The sequence below is a fragment of the Pipistrellus kuhlii genome, unplaced genomic scaffold (genome assembly GCF_014108245.1).
Source record: "Pipistrellus kuhlii isolate mPipKuh1 unplaced genomic scaffold, mPipKuh1.p scaffold_m20_p_1, whole genome shotgun sequence".
NCBI classification, from domain to species: Eukaryota; Metazoa; Chordata; class Mammalia; order Chiroptera; family Vespertilionidae; genus Pipistrellus; species Pipistrellus kuhlii.
Genome location: NW_023425404.1, coordinates 89,012,381 through 89,032,160, shown reverse-complemented (window position 1 = coordinate 89,032,160; position 19,780 = coordinate 89,012,381).

Here is a 19,780-nt window from a genome sequence, read left to right as displayed (position 1 = left end):
ACAGGGAGAGGCCAGACTGTCAGGCAGTGGGCAGAGATCTCTCAGAGGTGTGTGAAACCAGCGGCCATTACTGCGGGACTCAGAAACCAGACCCTCGTAGGGAGGGGCTGAATAAAGCATGTCTGCACCACTCGAGACTCTGCCCCATCCAAGCGGAGCACAGAAGCCCTTCCAGTGGCTAGCTTTTCGTAGCGAATGGGACTCTCCTAGGGAGTGACAGACAGAAATCTAAAGCTTGTCTGTGCCTATACCAAAGAGGTGCACACGCCTCCAACCAATTGTGCAGGATTCAACAAAGCTTGTCTGTGCCACCTGAGACTCCACCCCATTCAAGCGGAATACAGAAACCCTCCTAGCTGAGACACTTCTGATCCTCATAGCCAATTGGCTTGGAGATCAACGCTTCCCAGTGATACCAACAACAAGCAAGGCTTAACAACAAGACTGCACACACAGCCCACAAAGAGCTACACCAAGACTGTCCACCTCAGGTAACTGGGAGGCTTACTCACTGAACCATATAGGACACCTTAACAAACAAAGCCACCCTACCAACTCAGAGAAGCTGTAAAAATGCCAAGACAAGGAAACAAATCACAAACAAAAGAAATGGAGGAAAAGAAGCGACTGGATATAGAGTTCAAAACCACACTTATAAGGTTTTTCAAGAATTTCCTAGAATAGGTCGATAAGACCTATGAGGATATGAAAAGGGATCAACAAGGACTAATAAGGGATCAACAAGAAATAATAATGGATCAACAAGAAATAAAGAATACATTGTCTGAAATAAAAAATATTATACAGAGTCCTAAAAACAGAATGGAAGATCGCAAGAATCAAGTCAAAGATTTGGAACATAAAGAGCCAGAAGACACTCCTCCACAGAAGCAAGAAGACAAGAGAATCCAGAAAGTTGAAGATAATGTAAGAAACCGCTGGGACAACTTCAAGTGAACCAACATCAGAATTATGGGGGTCCCAGAAGATGAGAGAGAGCAAGATATCAAAAACATACTGAAAGAAATAGTGACAGAAAACTTCTCCCACCTGGTGAAATAGACTTATAAGTCCAGGAAGTGCACAGAACCCCAAATAAGAGGAATTCAAAGAGGACCACACCAAGACACATCATAATTAAAATTCCAAGAGCAAAAGACAAGGAGAGAATATTAAAAGCATCAAGAGAAAAGCAGGTAGTTACCTATAAAGGAGCACCCATACGATTGTCAGCTGATTTCTCAACAGAAACCATGCAGGCCAGATGGGAATGGCAAGAAATATTCAAGGTGATGAATAGCAAGAACCTACACCAAAAATAATCTACCCAGCAAAGCTATCACTCAGAATCGAAGGCCAGATAAAGAGCTTCACTAATAATAAAAAAATAAAAATAAATAAAAAGCTAAAGGAGTTCATCACCGCCAAACCAGAATTATATGAATTGCTGAAGGGAGTTCTTTCGGAAGAGAAAGTAAATAAAGATAAAAAACTATGAACAACAAATACATAACTATCAACAAGTGAATCTAAAAACCAAGGGAATTAAAAAAAAATCTGATGAACAATATTAACTGGTGAATATAATAGAATCAGAGGTATGGAAGGGGTGTGAACTGACGATTCTCGGGGAAAAGGGGAGAGGGGCGTGTGGGAAGAGACTGAACATAAACTGTGCACCTATGAATGAGGACAATGGGAGGTGGGGAAAGGGCAGAAGGTGGGGTGGAAACCTGGTGGAGGGGAGCAATGGGGGGGGGGGAATGAGGAACATTTGTAATAATATGAACAATAAAGATTTATTTAAAAATAAATAAATAAATAAAAATAAAAATAAGACTTTTCAGAGTAACAGGCAACAATCATTTGAGATCAATAAGAATAGCTAAGGCCAAACAGAGTTCTGATTAGGAGACAGGCAATGGCTATTTTTGAGAATCAACAAAAGGAAGGCATTTGTATTGGTACAGATAACATAGTGATGTTAATTCTAAACAACATTGTTAATTTTCAGTCCAGTAGTCATCAGTCCAGTGGTCAACTGCTCTCTTATCTTTGCAAACAGTTCTTTGGGACATAATCCTAGGCTCAGTTCAAAGGTTATTTGGCCCTGTTTTTAACATTCCAAGGTTTGATATATAAGATGTGCAAGGCAGTAGTACCTCTGGGATGGCAGCTCTGGTTCTATGGCTACACTTATATTGTTGATTTCAGTAAACAGCTAATTATATTTGTTGAAAGTCCATCACATTCTTACACTTCAAATATTTTTGCACCTAAATTAATGTAGCTAAGTTGGATCATTTTATATCAGTCTATTTTTAAATTATACCCCATAAACTTCAACTCATTAAAAGTACATTACAGGAACCAGAGAGAAAATCTCATGACAAGCTGGTATTTGATGTAAATAGTGGGGCAATACCTGTAGCCTCACCACCCTGAGATAAATATTAACCCTGTTAAAAATATTCTGATATATTTTCTTTCGGTCCTTTTTTAATTTATTCTTTTCTGGTTGTTTTGATTTTTGTTTTTTGTTTTTCAGAGAGGGAGAGATAGAAACATTAATGATGAGAATCATTGTTCTACTGCCTCCTTGACTCCCCCCACTGGGGATGGAGGCCAAAACCCAGGCATGTGCCCTGACCAGGAATTGAACCATGACTTCCTGGTTCATAGGTTGATGCTCAACCATTGAGCATTTGCCCAAAGTCACAGTACTAACCAGTGACAAAGTTGGTATTCAAATCCAGGTGGACCTTCTCCCAAGGCTGGGCTCTTGACTCCTCACCATGCTGCTGATAAGTGGGCCCCAACCCCCCAAAGAACCATAGGGGTCCAAGTGAAGAGTGACCATTTGGAGAAGTGTGGCTGGTTCCTCCCTGTAGCCTGGCCTGCTTGACTTCCACAGAGTAGGAGCCTGGCTGAGGACAGAGAGGAAAACCAGAGGAGGAAGTGAAGATGATGAGAAGGCCTTCATTCCCCAGGCCTTGGAAGAATTTGAAGAAACAAAGGAATTTTACCTTGAACTCCAATCTTCGTCATCTCTTCCCAGCTGACACTGATCTGGGTCATGGCTCAGTAGGGCTGACTCAGAAGGAGCCCAGGGTCCCTTGAGCTGAGGTCTGCGGTCAGACTATTCTGGACTCACTCCAAGATCATGACAAATCAGGTCACCACCCAACCCAGGATGTCAACTCCTCCCTGCCCACACACTGGCTCTCTGATCTGCTTCTACAACCCCTCCCACCATACACCCTCAGACCCAGGCCAGCTGAGATCATTGCTCACATACAACCCTCCCTGAACCCACCACCTTCCCAGAAAACAGGATCCATCATAATATAATTTAAACAAAACTATGGCCCTCTTGTTAAGTGTGTACGTCAAAAAGCACACACATGCCATGTAGAACATCTCTTGATAACAATCTACACTATACCTTACGTTTTACTTTGAACAATATGACTCCTTTTTTTTCTCCCAAAAACTTTACCTGCTGGCAAATAAAGGTATAGACAGAAAGTAGAGTGGCAGTAGCTTTGGGTTGAAGGGATGATATCTAAAGGGTATGGAGGTTCTTTTTGGGGTGATGAACATGAAAATGGTCAAAAATTAATTGCAGTGATACTTACACAACTCTGTGAATATACTGAAAACCATCAAATTGTACACTTTAAATGGGTGAATTGTGTAGCATGTGAACTGTATATCAATAAAGCTGCTACCTCACACGCACGCACACACGTACACATGCATATGCAGAGGAGCTGGCCTCCTCCTACCCCTTCCATGATGTTATCAGCCAATAGACTACCCATGACAGTGAAAGCTGTCACTACACACAGCCATTTGAGCCAGTATCCCAATGGTGTTGAACCACTTCCAACACAAATTTAAAGCAGCTGTTTTTTAGCAAATAAATAAATAAATAAATAAATAAATAAATAAATAAATAAAATAATTATTTGCCCTTATCAAGAGTGGTTGCTGTTCTCCCTAGGAGAGTGACCACTGCCCCTCCCAGGCATGGGCTTTCTGATAAAGGGAGTTGGAGGGAGCCTGTTTTGCCTCACTGATGACCTCGAGCCTGGAATGACATCAGCAAGGGAAGGCCATTTCTCACAGGCAGCACCAAGGCAATGAGCTTCCACAAAGAAAAACAGTCAACTTGTTTTTCTTCATAGACTCTCAAAACCAAGGTGAAATTTGTAAGTTCATGACTTAAAGCCAATTCCTTTGTTTTAAGTGGCTCCATGTTTCTCGCTGAGAAGAGCCCTGCTTAGTGTGGCATGAAAGACCTGTGGTCCTCTTCTTGGCAGCACCCCAGCTTCAGTCCAGCCCCAGCCTCCTCCTCAGCCATGTGTGAGGGCACTGACCACCCAGAGTAGCCCAGGTAGGAGGTTACTGGCCTCATCCCGCTCACTCGCCAGTCACTGGCTGAGGGATGGGCCTGTGACTAGTGCGTGCCAATGAGATATGAGGAAGGATTTGCCTAAGGCTTGGGACAAGTGAGGAGCTTCTTCACCTTTCAGAAAGAGCTTCCTGAAGCACATTGTTCTCTCTGGATGAGGCTACAGATATTAGTTGTCATTACTGCTTAACAAATTCCCCTAAACCTCAGTGGCTTAAAGCAGCAAATGTTACCTTGCAATTTCTGTGGGCTAGGAATTCAGGATTAGCCTAGAAATAATCCAGGCTCTAGTTCAGGCTTTCTCATGAGGGGCTACTGTCACCTGAGGTTTGCCCAGAGCTGAGAATCAGCTTCCACTCTCACTAAATTAATCCAGCCCTACTTTCAGCTGCTGTTGTCAAGGGACTCAGGTCTCCTTGGTTACTGGTTGGAGACCTGTTTTCCACTTCATGGGCAACTCCCTGGGCTGCTTGAGCGTCCTCCCAACAAGGCAGCTGGCTTCCCCTAGAGCACGTGATCTGGATGGGAGCAAGCAAGAAGCTGCATTCTATTTTGTGGCCCTAGACTCCGAAGTTACTTGCTGCCACTTTCACTTTTTTTCTGTTTGTCAGGAAGCTAGGCACTAAGTCCGTCCCAAACTCAAGAAGAAGGGAATTAAGCTCCACTTTTTAAAGGAAGTATCCAGGAATTCATGGGTATATTTTAATCTGCACTGATGAAGCCTGCAGCCACAGAGATTTCTGGCAGCCATTTAGCAATTATAAAGAGGAGTCAGTTTTTAGAAAGATGTGAAGAAACAAGGCCCTGATGCCACTGGAAAGATGCTGGATTAAGCCAGCCCTAAACTGGGCCTTCTTCGAGACTTTCCAGTTACATGAGTCAATGAGTCCTCCTTATAGTTTCTGCCAGTTTGTGTTGGGATTTCCGCTGCTTGGAATCAAATGTCTCCTGATCCCCTCATAGGAGTGAAGAAGCGGCATAGAGTCACATGGTGAGATCACCACGGCATATCACCAGGGCAATCCCACCCATTTCGGGAGGGGGTCCAGGGCACTGCCCACCCACTCATTGGTCTGCTCTGCACAGAGGGGCCAGTGGGCTCTTTCCCAAGTGACAATCAGCCTAGGAGTGCCCTCCATCTGATGAGGAAAGCTGTCACTACACACTGCCCTTTAAAAGAAACTCCAGGATAGTGACACATCTGACATTTCTCATTTTGTTTCCCAGACAGAATGCCCATAGACTAGACTTTTTAGATCAAAACCAAAACCCGGAGACACATTAGTTGGGTCTCAGCAACAGGACCAGGTCTGAGCACTCAGGTCTTGTTGGGTCCTACACCCTCCAAACTCCAAAGGCCATTCCAGATATGCCTCCCTATGCTTTCAACCTCCAACTTAAGACAGTTAAACCCCTGTGTGTAGTGGGAAAATAGTAAACAATATTAAAAGACTGAAGAATATGTGGTTGTATTTCATATTCACTCTTTGTCAGCTGTGGGACCCTGGGCTCAGTTTTCAAATCTGCTCATAGAAACTTCCGTATCTACCTCACCAAACTATTGCTGTAAGTAATGAAATAATGCATGATGTATAAATGTATGTTATAATTTTTCCTCTCTTTCTCTCTGTCCTACCAATGCCCAAACTGAAACTTTCACACTCTCAAAAGTGATAGGAAATTAGGTTTCACCCTCACCAAGCCCTTCTGTTCTGAAAGGGACAATCAATTCTCTGATGGGTGAGGCTGTCCTAGTGAGCAGGCATTTAAACCCTTCTTGGCCCTCTCAGAAGGGTTGGCCAGTGCTGACAAAGCCCCACCCCATCTCCTGCGTTCTGTAATGATCCTGGTAGAATTTGTACACACTGAGATCTATCTAAAATGTTGTCTATGACTGAGAAGGCGATACAGACTGGGATCAGATTTGGATAAACAGAAAAGGCAAAGCACAGCCTACACAAGAGCCTGCTCTCTCTCATGTAAAGGAGCCAAAACTAGGCAGTCTCGGGCTATTGCATCATTCCTGTGGAAAACCCTGGCTCCATGTTCCTGCTCCATGCATGCTAGCACTTGATTTACACACCCCAGCCCACATCCCCAAAAGCTGTGAAAGCCCTCACCTTGCTGCTGGCCAGAAGGAGGAGGAAAAGCTAAAGAAAGCAAAGGGGGCCTCTTGCTGAGTCAACTGCATTGAAGCAGCTTTCCTCTAGGTCTCACACAGTCCAGCTACATCTCAGTGGCCAGAACGGAATTGCATGATTGCACCTAATAAGGAGGCCTGCAAATATAGTTTCTACTTGGTAGCAACAGGCCCAGCTAGCAGTCATGGTCACAGTAAGTTAGGACACGTAAGGAGAGAATGAGAAGGAAGTCTGGTTGTCCCATCTTATTCTAAGAATAAGGCTAAGAACCTCACCCTGTCTGACATCAGGGTCTATTGCTCAAATGACTTCAGGATTTGCAGGGAACAGTATTGTGCCTGGAACCCCAGAAAACCCCCAGCATCTGACACAGTGCTTGGTACAGAACAAATAACCAGAACTTTCGTTTTTCTGGACGACGCCTCCTGCAATAATTCTGTCTCATGATAACCCCCTCTTCTCTAGGAAAGACTAAAACACAGATGTGGGTCCCAAGTCATCCTACCTCTGGACACAAATAGTGGTTCTACTTGAGCGTCAACTGATCCAGACCCGGCCATTTTCAGTCCCTTCTAGGACCTTCTAGTGTTCATGTGAGGAAAGAGCACCAGTCCTTTTCTGATGGTCAAGGCTGTGTCCTGTCAACCTGGAGGGAAGATGCAACAGAGAGAAAGAAGCCAGAGAAACTTAAGAGCTCTGAGCACAAGGTCATGGCTAGGACCTTGTTGCTGTTCCAAGAGGCCCAGCTACAACTCTGTTTTTCTGGTACCCCTGCTCCCCCATCTAAGTCAAACCCCTCCAATCTACGTCACCCAACTCCAGCTAGGTTTCTGTCACTTGCCATAAAGAACTGTAACTATTCCAGTTACCTGTTTCTCTCCAATAGAGAAGAGCTTCTGTGTCTATAACACATTTAATTAGAGAACAGTATTTGTGAGAAGTCTTTCAGTAATAAGTAGCAGAAATCCAGATCAAAATGGCTTAAATAACAATAAATACGTAGCCAGGCTGGAATGGCTTAGTTGGTTGGGGGATGTCCTGTGCACTGAAGCGTTGCCAGTTCAATTCTCTCTCTCTCTCTCTCTCTCTCTCTCTCTCTCTCTCTCTCTCTCTCTCTCTCTCTGTTCCCCTGCCTCTCTAAGCATGTCCTCAGGTGAGGATTAAATAATAACAATTATTATTCTTATTACTATAAGTAAATCCATTGACATAAATTCTAAAAGTCAGGGCAGAAATTAGTGATTTAATGTGCTTCTGGGCTCACATGCTCTCTCTGCAGCTCTCCCCCTCTCTTGGTTCTTGTTTCTCCCATATTGCTGTGCCCTCCTGCAGCCACCTGCACATGGCAAGAAAAGATGCCAAGACAGCTCACCCTCCCAGAAATAGAGGGAGCCCCTCTTCAATAACCACAAATCTCTGGTCTACCTGAGATTGGCTACCCTGCATCACATGTCCACCCTCAATCCATTCATAGTGTACAGCAAGCATGTCAAACTCAAAGACTGACACGGCCCAAATAAACAAGGTTGAAGTTTATGTGGGCTGCAAAAACAAAACCTTCAAATTTTATAGAAATATAGGTTTATTCTATAGAGATATGCTGAATACAAAGGGCTGAAATAAATGAGACATCATTAACATATAATAGAACATTTTAATAAAAATTAATATTTTTTTCTTGAGCATTAACTTACCAGACACAGAATAACTGCACAAATTAATAAGCATAATGCAAATAAACCTATTTTTTTTGTTCTCAGAAAGCAAAATATTTCCTGTTGCGCACACCAAACAAGTCAGTCCAAGACTAATGGCGTTTCTTGCATACCATTATATTGGCTGGGCTGCAAAAATATGTGTTTGGGCTGCATGCGGCCTGCAGGCAGAAAGTTTGAAATGCTTGGCTAGGATATTTAATAGATAGGCCTGTGTCACCACTCAGCCCATCAACCAGGGACCAGTAGCCTCTGTGATTGATGGGAACCAGACAGGATAGGAAAAGACAGTCTCTAAAAGCAGAGAAGTGCTGGGCAGACCACAGACATAAAAATGTACTTTTGCCTTGTGAAACAAGCTAAGGCTTTAGAGCCAAATAGACATGAGTTCAAATTCTGAGTCAACCACTGGTCTTGGGGGAACTAATTGGTCCTTAATTTTTCATCTTTAAAATGAGGATAATCACACCCGCTTTTCAAGATTATTGCAAAATAATAAAACATTTGGAAAATTCCTAGGTTCTCAAAGTAATCCTACCACCCTCTTATGGCTTAACTTAGGGTATGGACACCATATATAAAAATATAATAATAGATTATTTGGGTTGTTTTTTTAATCTTCACCCAAGGATATTTTTCCATTCACTTTTAGAGAAAGTGAGAGGGAGGGAGAAGTGGGGGAGAAAGAGAGAAAAACATCAATGTAAGAGAGACATATTGATTGGTTGCCCTACTGGGCCTGGGAAACCTGTAACCAAGGTACCTGTCCTTGACCAGGAATTGAACCTGCAACCCTTTGGTCCACAGACCAACGCTCTAACCACTGAGCAACAGGCTAGGACTATGTGAGGTTTTTTATTGGCTGTGTCATACTGTTACTCCAGGTTGTGTCATATTGCCACTAAGTCAAACTGCATCCCCACCCCTACCCAGTTCCTTCCTCAGGATTTCTTCTATGTTCTCATCCCACCTGACTCTTAATAGTTTAAAGAGTCTGGATTGGGGGTAGGAAGGACCCAGAGATGGTTAGAGAGAAACCAATCCTAAGGACTGGCCTCAAGGTTGTGGCATTGCTAATCAATCTATGAACCAGCAGATCATGGTTCAATTCTAGGTCAGACCACATGCCCAGGTTTAGGGCTTGATCCTCAGTAGGGAGCCTGTGGGAGGCAGCCAATCAATGATTCTCTCTCATCATTGATGTTTCTCTCTCTCTCTTCCTCTCTCTTCCTCTCTGAAATTAATAACATTTTTTTAAAAATTATAGCCCTAGCTGGTTTGGCTCAGTGGATAGAACATCAGCCTGAGGACTGAAGGGTATAGGGTTCGATTCCAGTCAAGGGCACTTGCCCAGGTTGCAGGCTCAATCCCCAGTAGGGGGCATTCAGGAGGTGGTCAATCAATGATTCTCTCTCATTGGTGTTCTTATCTCTCTCTTTCTCCCTTCTTCTCTAAAATCAATAAAAATATTTAATAAAGAAACCAGAACTCTGTTGAAAGAAAGAGAGAGAGAGAGAGAGAGAGAGAGAGAGAGAGAGAGAGAGAGAGAGAAATAAGAAGTTATATGCCTGCGGGGAGACTACCCACTATGACCTGCCCAGTTAGGAATTTATGATCAGATCACCCTTTCCATTGAACTTTTTTTCTTTCATACCCTATAAGTCCAGAGGAGCCCTTACACCCCAACTTGAGGGGTGATTGAGTAGCCTGCTGGGGTGTGGGAAGAAGACTCACCACCACCCCTCTCCCCATCATCACCACTGTACCCACTATCCCCTGAGGCCTATCTGTGTCCCACCCCCCACCCCACTACAGCAACCTCACAGTCTCCAGACTCCTGCCTCACCCAGAGACAAAGGGCTTCTTTAGGATCTCAATCAACCTGGCTCACACTTTTAACCTGGCCTTGGTGATGCCTGAGGCCCTTCCCCTCTCTAGTAGGGCTCATCCAAGCCATTTCCAGTGACTTTTCCATACAACTGGTCTCTCTTGCCTCATGCTTCAGACTTTTCTAAAATCTCTCAAACAAACAGGAGCTGGCTTCAGCATGCCCCCTACTTCTCAATAAGTGGCCCCAGGCCTGCACTAGCAGCAGCCTGCGAAGGTTCACAGCTTGGCCTCTCCTGGGCACCTCCAAGCCCAACACAAGTAGCAGCCATCTGCAGATTGCTTTGTAGCTCATTTTGGGTGGCCCTGGGCAAAACATAGATAGAGGCTAATTTTGCAACTCCTAGGAGACCCCAGAGCCAGTGCACCTGGTGGTCAGCTTCAACTACACTGAATTACAACCTTACCAACTCCAGGAATGACACACTCAAGGGGTAGACCCAGTGAGCACAAAAGCCACACTGAAGCAAGTCCTATTCCATAGGGTCGGCTTCTGTACAACAGCTCTTCTGCTGTAGTTGCAGCCTATTCCCATGCAAGAAGAGGAATCACAGAACCAGTGGGGTAAGGGTGGGACACAGAGAGGCCCCACACCCCTCAAGTTGGGTTGAAAGGCTCCTCTGGACTTATTGGCTGGGGGTCAATCCTCCTAGTGACACCAACATCAAGGCTCAACTACAATAGGACAGTGCACACAGCTCACATAGAGGCACACCTGCAGTGCCCAGTTCAGGTGACTAGGGAGGCTGAGCCACTGGGCCTCTCAGGATACCTACCACAGAAGGCCAATCTACAAAGTCCAGGAGACATAACAGATCTACCTAATACATAGAAACAAACACAGAGTAGCAGCCAAAATGCAGAAACAAAGAAAAATGTCTCAAATGAATGAGCAGGAGAAATCTCCAGAAAAAGAACTAAAAGAAAAAGAAGCAAGAAAACAACCAGATACAGAGTTCAAAACAATGGTCATAAGAATGTGCAAAGAACTTACTGAGAACTTCAAGGAGCTTAGTGAGAACATCAACAACATAAAAAAGAACCAGCCAGAAATGAAGGCTACACTGTGGACAAAAAGGAGCCACATGCTAACCTGACTAGATCAGGGAAGGCCCATGTGGTGGCCTTATAAATTCAGAGACCTAAGTAACCACAAAGGACAGTATGAAATTAAAATTTTTTTAGGGGGGCAATGGGAGCAAAAAAGAGGGACATTTGTAATAAATTCAACAATAAATTTAAAAAAAACTTTTTTAAACTAAAAAGTAGCTTATGGTAGGTAGTCATGTCCTAGGCCAGTATCTTCTCTGACAAAGGTTGATCTTTACCTTAACTGAGTGGGTTTATTATCTTTTAGCATCTACAGTAACATATCACTGAAATGTCAAAGTAACTTTCCTTTTTTTTTTTTTTAGATCCCTCAAAACATAAGCACTGCTCTGCAGAGGTCACAAATTCCTAAGTAAAATAAGTATGTGTCTATCATTTTTTAAATATATTTTATTGATTTTTTTTCTTTTTTTCTTACAGAGAGGAAGGGAGAGGAATAGAGCATTAGAAACATCAATGAGAGGAAAACATCAATCAGCTGCCTCCTGCACACACACACACACCGGGGTAGACGCCCTTGACTGGAATCGAACCCCAGATCCTTCAGTCTGCAGGCCGACGCTCTATCCATTGAGCCAAACCGATTAGGGCTATCATTTTATTTTTTATCCAATCCCAGAGGTTTCCCCACTTGGCTTTCTCCTGTCTCCCTAATCTATAACCAACAGATTTCATGTAACCCACTTATGTCTCCTCTTTTGATTGTAATGTATAAAACCAGGTGCAAAACTGCCATTCTCCAGAGCATTATCTCAATCAATGAGACTCTGCTTCCCAGTATTTATCCACAGTCTGGCTCAACTACACTCACAAAAATTCTTCACAGGCTTGAATGCTTCTTACATTATCACATTAACTAAAATAAAGAATAATTTACAGGGGATTAATATTAGAGCATCGGACACTGAGAATTAAATCAAGAATTTGGAATATAAGAAAGCAAAGAAAACACCTAATCAGAACAGCAAAAAGAAAAAAGAATCCAAAAATATGAAGATAGTGTAAGAAGCCTCTGGGACAACTTCAAGCATACCAACATTCGCATTATGGGGGTGCCAGAGGAGAAGAGAGAAAGCAAGAAATTGAAAACCTATTTGAAGAAATAATGATAGAAAATGTCCCTTACCTGGTAAAAGAAATAGACTTACAAGTTCAGGAAGCACATAGTCCCAAACAAGAGGAACCCAACGAGGTCCACAGAAAAATACATCATCATTAAAATGCCAAAAGTTAAAGACAAAGAAAGAATCTTCAAAGCAGCAAGAGAAAAGCATTTAATTACCTATAAGGGAGCACCTATATGACTACCAGCTGATTTCTCAACAGAAACTTTGCAAGCCAGAAGGGAGTGGCAAGAAATATTCAAAGTGATGAATAGTAAGGACCTACAACCAAGATTACTCTACCCAGCAAAGCTATCATTTAGAATTGAAAGTGAGATAAAGAGCTTCCCAGATAAGAAAAAGCTAAAGGAGTTCATCACCACTAAACCAATATTACATGACATGTTAAAGAGTCTTCTTGAAGAAGAAGAACGAAGAAGAACAAAGAAGAAAATATGACCAATAAAATGGCAATAAATACGTATCTATCAAAATTGACTCTAAAAATCAAAATAAACAAACAAGAAATCTAATGAATAAAATAAACTGATGAATAAAATAGAACCAGATGCATGGAAACTTAGAACAAACTGACAAATCTCAGAGTGAAGCAGGGATGGGACAGGAATGGATTATCCAAAGAACTTATATGCATACATGCTTTACCCATGGACACAGATAATAAAAAAGATGGTGAAGGCCTGGGGCAGGGCATGATCTGATGGAGAGAGATAAGGAGGAAGGAGGAAATTGGGGGGAACACCTGTGACACTCTCAATAATACCCTGTTTCCCCGAAAATAAGACAGTGTCTTATATTAATTTTTGCTCCCAAAGATGCGCTAGGTCTTATTTTCAGGGGATGTCTTATTTTTCCATGAAGAAGAATACGGTACACATTTATTGTTAAATGAAAATAAAGAAAATTTATTACCTGTATACAGTACAGTAGTACGGTAGTTGTCAACACAAACCAGACAAACTGTGAATCCTACAGTATCAAGAATTTACTCATTTATTCAATGACAATCATGTCATCATCTTCTGGAACATCATCATAACAATCAAATTCCTGAATTTCCTGGTGAATTTCTTGTGACTCCATTTCTTTCAGAATCAGTGGACCAAATCTCTCATGTTTAGCCGGGGGGCGGGGGGGGGGGGGGGCTTATTTTTAGGGGGATGCCTTATATTTCACTCAGAAGGAAACCTGTAAGTAGGTCTTATTTTCGAAGGATGTCTTATTTTCGGGAAAACATGGTAGTTAAAAAGGAAAAGAATTCATTGCCAAGAGAAAGTTTACTTAGAAAGTAACAGTGAGCCGAAACCGGTTTGGCTCAGTGGTAGAGCGTCGGTCTGCGGACTGAAAGGTCCCAGGTTCGATTCCGGTCAGGGGCATGTACACTGGTTGCGGGCACATCCCTGGTGGGGGATGTGCAGGAGGCAGCTGTTCGATGTTTCTCTCTCATCAACATTTCTAGCTCTCTATGTCTCTCCCTTCCTCTATGTAAAAAATCAATAAACTATATTAAAAAAAAAAAAAAAAAAGTCACAGTGAGCCATAGAAGGAAATGGGCTTCGGAAATAAGTTAGAGGCAAAAGCGCCCTTGAAGAATAAGGGCCAGGGGGACAGGAGGGGAAGAGCAAAGGCTAGGTATGCTCCAGAAGGAAGAGTGTGCTGGGGCCTCCATCTTAAGGGCTTTTAAAGGTAGGAATTTTAGGGGAGGTCTCAAGAGAGGACCTTAATAGAATATTCATCAGCTTTCCAGATATGTCAATTCAGGGTGGCGTTCAGTGCCAGGGCAGGGATCATTATCCAATGCAGCTGGTCCTGAGGTCAGCCTTGGTGTCTGTTGTCTGGTTTTGCTATTTTTTTGGGCCTGGAAATGAAACATAACTGAGGATTCCTGTGGAATGTCAAGGTAGCTTGAAACTTCCCTTTTTCCGGACCCCTCAGGGCACAACCAATGGCACCCCAGCAAAAACCACAAATTCACTCATTGTAATTGTTATTGTGTTAATTGTTGACTGTTAACTTCCCTATACCCACCTATGTAAAAGAAACATGTGTCTATCATTTTACTTTTTATCCAATCCTGTACCTGTAACAGGTGGGGCCAGTTAGAAGCAGGGATGGAAGCAATGTTATGTCATGTCGGAAAGGGCTTCCTTACTCCGGAGGCTGGAGCTGCTAAGGACAGAGAGGCTGAGACAACCCATCTTTGGAGGGCCCAGGGAGAGTGAGGAAGGGACCAGTCACTCTGGTTTTCACAGTCAGCCACAGAGCAGTTGCCTGGACCTCTTTGGGGACTATGGCCTCGGTTCTCAGCAGCCGGTCCCTGGGGCTGGAGGGCTGTGAGAGGCTTCTCTGTGGTATAAGGGTAGTGCCTGACAAGGAGGATGTGGAAATGTTGACACAGCCACACAGACAGACGGTCAGGCAGGTGGTGGGGTAAAAAGGAGAGAACAAAGGGGGTGGGAGAGCAAGTGGCTGAGAAGAAACTGGAATGAGGGCACGAGAAAGGCAGGAAGAGGGCTGGTTTGTGTCAGTCCTTAAGGGAAAGGAAACAGGATCTCCCATGGTGGCCTGGGAGGCAGCAGCAGCGGTTGTCAGGGCCAGCCCACGAGTGGGGGTGGCGAGCAATGGCAGGTTTCGATTACACACACACACACACACACGCACACCCCTTCTGGAAGGCAGAGGCAGAGGGGTCTGGAGAGACATCTGTGCTCGGTAACAGTGTTCTCGCTCTCTGCCGCTCCGGCCACCCTCAGAACCAGAAACAGAGAAACGCCACTTTGTCTCTGAGGTATCAAGGTATTGTTCGCTCCGCAGCCTCAGCCAGCGCCTGTGCCACTAGGTGGAGCCGAAGCTCGCGGCGACCGCGCCGGGCGGGGTGTGAGAGGGCTGGGGGCAGCGGCCTGGGGAAGAGGGCGCGTCTGGCCCCACCAAGGCGTATGGGGAGGAGTCGGGACTGCCAGCCCAGCCCAGGATGGCCTTACCAGTAAGGCCAATGGCCCCAGAGCGGAACCGGCGGCCGCAAACCCCCATTTATCAGGTGAGGACTGAGCCCTGCGCGGGTGTGAAGGGGGTCAGGACAGGGCTGAGGCCAGAGCCGCGCCACTCAGGGGACCCAGGCTCTGCCCGCGGGGGGGACGAAGTGGAGGTGCCGCTTCCAGAAGGGGCGACCCTGGGAGCCGGCACTACCGGGGTACACGCTTGGCACCGGCGCCGGGTCTGTGTCCTCCAGTACCTGCAAGGTGGGGCGGGGAGCGGAAGTCAGGCCGGATAGAGCCGGCGCAGGCTGTCAGAGGTGCCCTCGCTCCCTGGCGGCGAGGGGAGGCGGGGTGGGCCTGGGCCTAGTGGCTCCGCATTGGACGGGAGGGTTGCTGGAGTTCTTGGATTGGCTGGGGCTGAGGGGGCGGGACCAGGGCGGGGCTGAGAGCCCTGGAGACGGGAAAGAGCGGAGCGGAAAAGGAACGGGGCTACATTCTTGAGCCCGGGCGTCTGGGCTGGGCATCAGGCCTGTGGTCTGTAGGCACAGGTGTGCTGCAGGAGAGGAAGCACCAGGCCCCCTCAGTTTCCCAGTCCTGCATCCAGGACTCTGCCTGCCCCACCCTGAGGAACCATTGACCTCCCACCAGAGGAACCAGATAAGTGTCCACTCCTCCAATTGGCCACCCCTTCTTGGGGGTAAGTTCCTCAGCGGGGCTTGACCCCTCTGAGTGCAGGAAGTTGAAAGAACAGAGTGTGACAGCAATAGGTGGGACATGCTTTATTGCAATCAAAGCAGCCCAAAACTGGCTGGTCAGTGGCAACTTATATACACACTCAAACAATAGTGACGCTGTGCTACAATAACATAAGCAGGTTACATAAGGGTGCGCTTGCGCAGTACGTATACTGCTACTGCTGCGTCATTGCCCTCAAGCATGCCTAGGGCAAAGGGGCTTTTAACAGAAATATTACTGTGTCCTCACCTGCATACGTGTGCGTATGGTGAATAGGCCTTGAACCTCTGACTAGTCAGGCCTCCCACACCTCCTCTCACCAAAAACCTGTCTCCTTGTTAGAAAGAAGGTGAGCCCCCAAACCAGGGGTCCTGGCAGAACACAAAAGATACTCGGGAGCCAGGAAGCAAGGCAAACACCTTTACTCCTGCAGAAGGGTATGCAGCCAACACAGGATCTGGGAGCACACACACCAAGTGGGCAGTCTGCTTGGGTTTTTATCCCTGATGTATGCTATCTGTCTCTTACTTTAAAAAAATATTTTTTTTCAGAGAGGGAGAGATAGAAACATCAATAATGAGAGAATCATTGATTAGCTGCCTCCTGCATGGCCCCTTTGGGTATCAGGCCCACAACATGAGCATGTGCCTTGACTGGAATTGAACCTGGGACCTTTCAGTCTGCCAGGCTGATGCTCTGTCCGCTGAGCAAAACTGGCTAAGGCTGTCCCTCACTCTTGATTGGTCAGAGTTTAGGCTCACATTCTTACATGATTGGCTAATTTAAAGGAAAAAGGGAAGAGTTGACCTTTTCAGTTTTAATATGGTGGGTGCCTAAACCTTCTTTGACAAAAAAGATTACTTGCTTATTCTCACACCCACTACCTTCATTTTTCCTTTTAAAAAAAATCTCTTCCAGTCCAATGTTACATCACACTTACTTTTGTACAACCAGTGCTCAGCACAAAGACCCCAGCTTTTCACAGTGTCTGGAGAGCAGGGGAGGTGGTTTAGGGGGCCACATGGCTACCTATATGCCATGATGAGTGTAGTGTTCATTCCCCAGAAATGTACTTGCACCTACCATGTGCCAGACACTGTGATAGGTACCAGAGATAACTGGGAGCAAACAGAAATGGTCACTGCTATTACTCAATTTTCACAACAAACTGTAGGATAAGGAGGGAAAGAGAGACAGAATTTGAGACAACTAACATGTTATTCCCACGCTGGAGATGTGAATGAGCAACCCTTTGCTTAAACAGTGAGAGTAAAGAGGCTTGCTGAAATGTGTTAGGGTTAAAGGTAAAATGGTCAATTACCATGAATATCAAAAAGAAAACTTGCCCCCTTGTCTTTCTTCTATAACAGGGTGCTGCTTCAAGAAAACCAACATGTGGCCTGTGGACTGAGGGGCCCCAGGTTTGATTCCAGTCAAGGGCACATGCCTAGGTTGCAGGCTCAATCCCCAATAGGGGCCATGCAGGAGGCAGCCGATCAATGATTCTCTCTCATCACTGAGGTTTCTATCTCTCTCTACCTCTCCCTTCCTCTCTGAAACCAATAAAAATATATTTTTTTAAAAAAAGAAAAAGAAAAAAGAAAAAGAAAGATGACTTGCAGCCCAGGCTGGTGGCTCAGTTGGTTGGAATGTCATCCCATGCTCCAAAAGGTGGTAGGTTTGATCCCAGTCAGGGTACACACCAAGGTTAGGGGCCTATATGGGAGGCAACCAATCAATGTTTCTTTCTCTCTCTCTCTCTCTCCTCTCTCTCTCTCTCTCTCTCTCTCTCTCTCTCTCTCTCTCTCTCAAAAAATCAATAAAGCATCCCAGCCATTGTGTCTCAGTGGTTGAGCATCAACCCATGAACCAGGAGGTCACGGTTCAATTCCCAGTCAGGGCTCATGCCTGGGTTGTGACCTCAATCACCAGTAGTTATAATGAAGGAAGCAACCAATCAATGGTTCTTTCTCATCATTGATGTTTCTATCCCTCTCTCTCTTTCCCTTCCTTTCTCTAAAATTAAAAAAAAAAAAAAAATCAATGAAGCATATCCTCAGATGAGGATTTTTAGAAAAAGAAAAAAAAGCAACATGCAAATGCCAATCCACAGGTGAGTTCTATTTGGGAAGAAAGGAAATAAATTAGTTGTTTGATTCTATCCAACAATCAACCGTAAGGTTTTTTATAGGGCAAACTTCCTTTGAAATCTAGCCAGTTTGGCTCAGTGGATAGAGCTTAAGCCTGCGGACTGAAGGGTCCCAGGTTCTATTCCAGTCAAGGGCTTGTACCTCCATTGCAGTCTCCTCCCCGGCCCAGGCCCTGGTCAGGCAAGTGCAGGAGGCAACCAATTGATGCATTTCTCTCACATTGATATTTATCCCTGTCTTTCCCTCTCTTTCCCACTCTCTCTGAAAATCAATGAAAAAAATATCCTCGAGTGAAGATTTGAATAAATAAATACTCTGGACACATCAAGTTAACTGTTCCTTCAGGACAGTGCAGCCAAGACCACTAGAGGGCAGCAGAGAAGTGGAAATGCAAGAAGAATTTGGTTAATTCCCACCTGCCCAAAGAGTGTAAGGAATCTAATTTTAAAAATGCCAATAATAGTTCACATTTATTTAGTGGTCAAAATCTGAGCTTCCCTGAACATATACACCACATGCCTCAAAGAGATGTGGCCAGGGGGAGGTGGTACCAGCCCACCCCATCAGCACCTACAACTGGACCCAGCCCTCCAATGCCCTTAGGTACCCACCACCATGCTGTACCCTTCCAACTGCTTTGGCCTCTTGAGCTCAGATGTATGAAGTATGCTACAACCCGCCCTCTTTCTCGCCAGTAGGCAGCCCCACCTACCCCCACCATTAGCCTGGCTCAGACCTCCTCTCTGAAGTCAAAAAAGGATTAATCGTGCCCTAGCTGGGTAGCTCAGTTGGTTAATGTCACCCTGATATGCCAAGATTGCAGGTTCAATACCCAGTCAGGGGACATGCAAGAATCAATCTCCCCCCTCCCTTTCGTGCCCCCCCCCACCTACTTTATTTCTCTGTAAAATCAATGAAGAAAAAAAAGAAGGGACTGATCAGGAGTAGCGATTGCTGCTGAGAGGTTGGGGTCCAATGAGGATTCAGAGGACACTGGTGAGCATCCTGTCCATATAAACCTTGGAAAGAGTTTTAGGCCAGAGCCCAGCCTTGTCTTACTTTTTTTCCCTATTTAGTAACCACTTATGGAGCTGCTGCTCCTGTGCAGTCACTATGCTGATAGCACAGGTTGCAAGGAGACTGAAATTGCTCATGTCAACGTGTGTGTATGTGTGTGTGTTTCTATGTCAGATTTCTCAATCTTGACACTATTGATGTTTTAGCCTGGACAGTCTTTTGTGGGGGCTTATATTGTGCATTATAGATGTTTAAAACATTCATGACCTTTGCCCACTAATGCCAGGCAATAAACATCTCAAGGTATTGCCAAATGTTCCCTTCATTGAGAACCATTGTAAAAGCTGCAGGAACACCCTGGGCTAGTTGAACAGTAAGTTCATCAGTGTGCCCCTCTGTAAAGTGAGTGGGTAGAGTGAGTTGCTTTGTGTGCGTGACCGCTAAATGAGGCACTGGATAGAAAAAAAAAACACCCTCTCCTTTCTCAAGGCAATGCCTGTGTTCTTTCT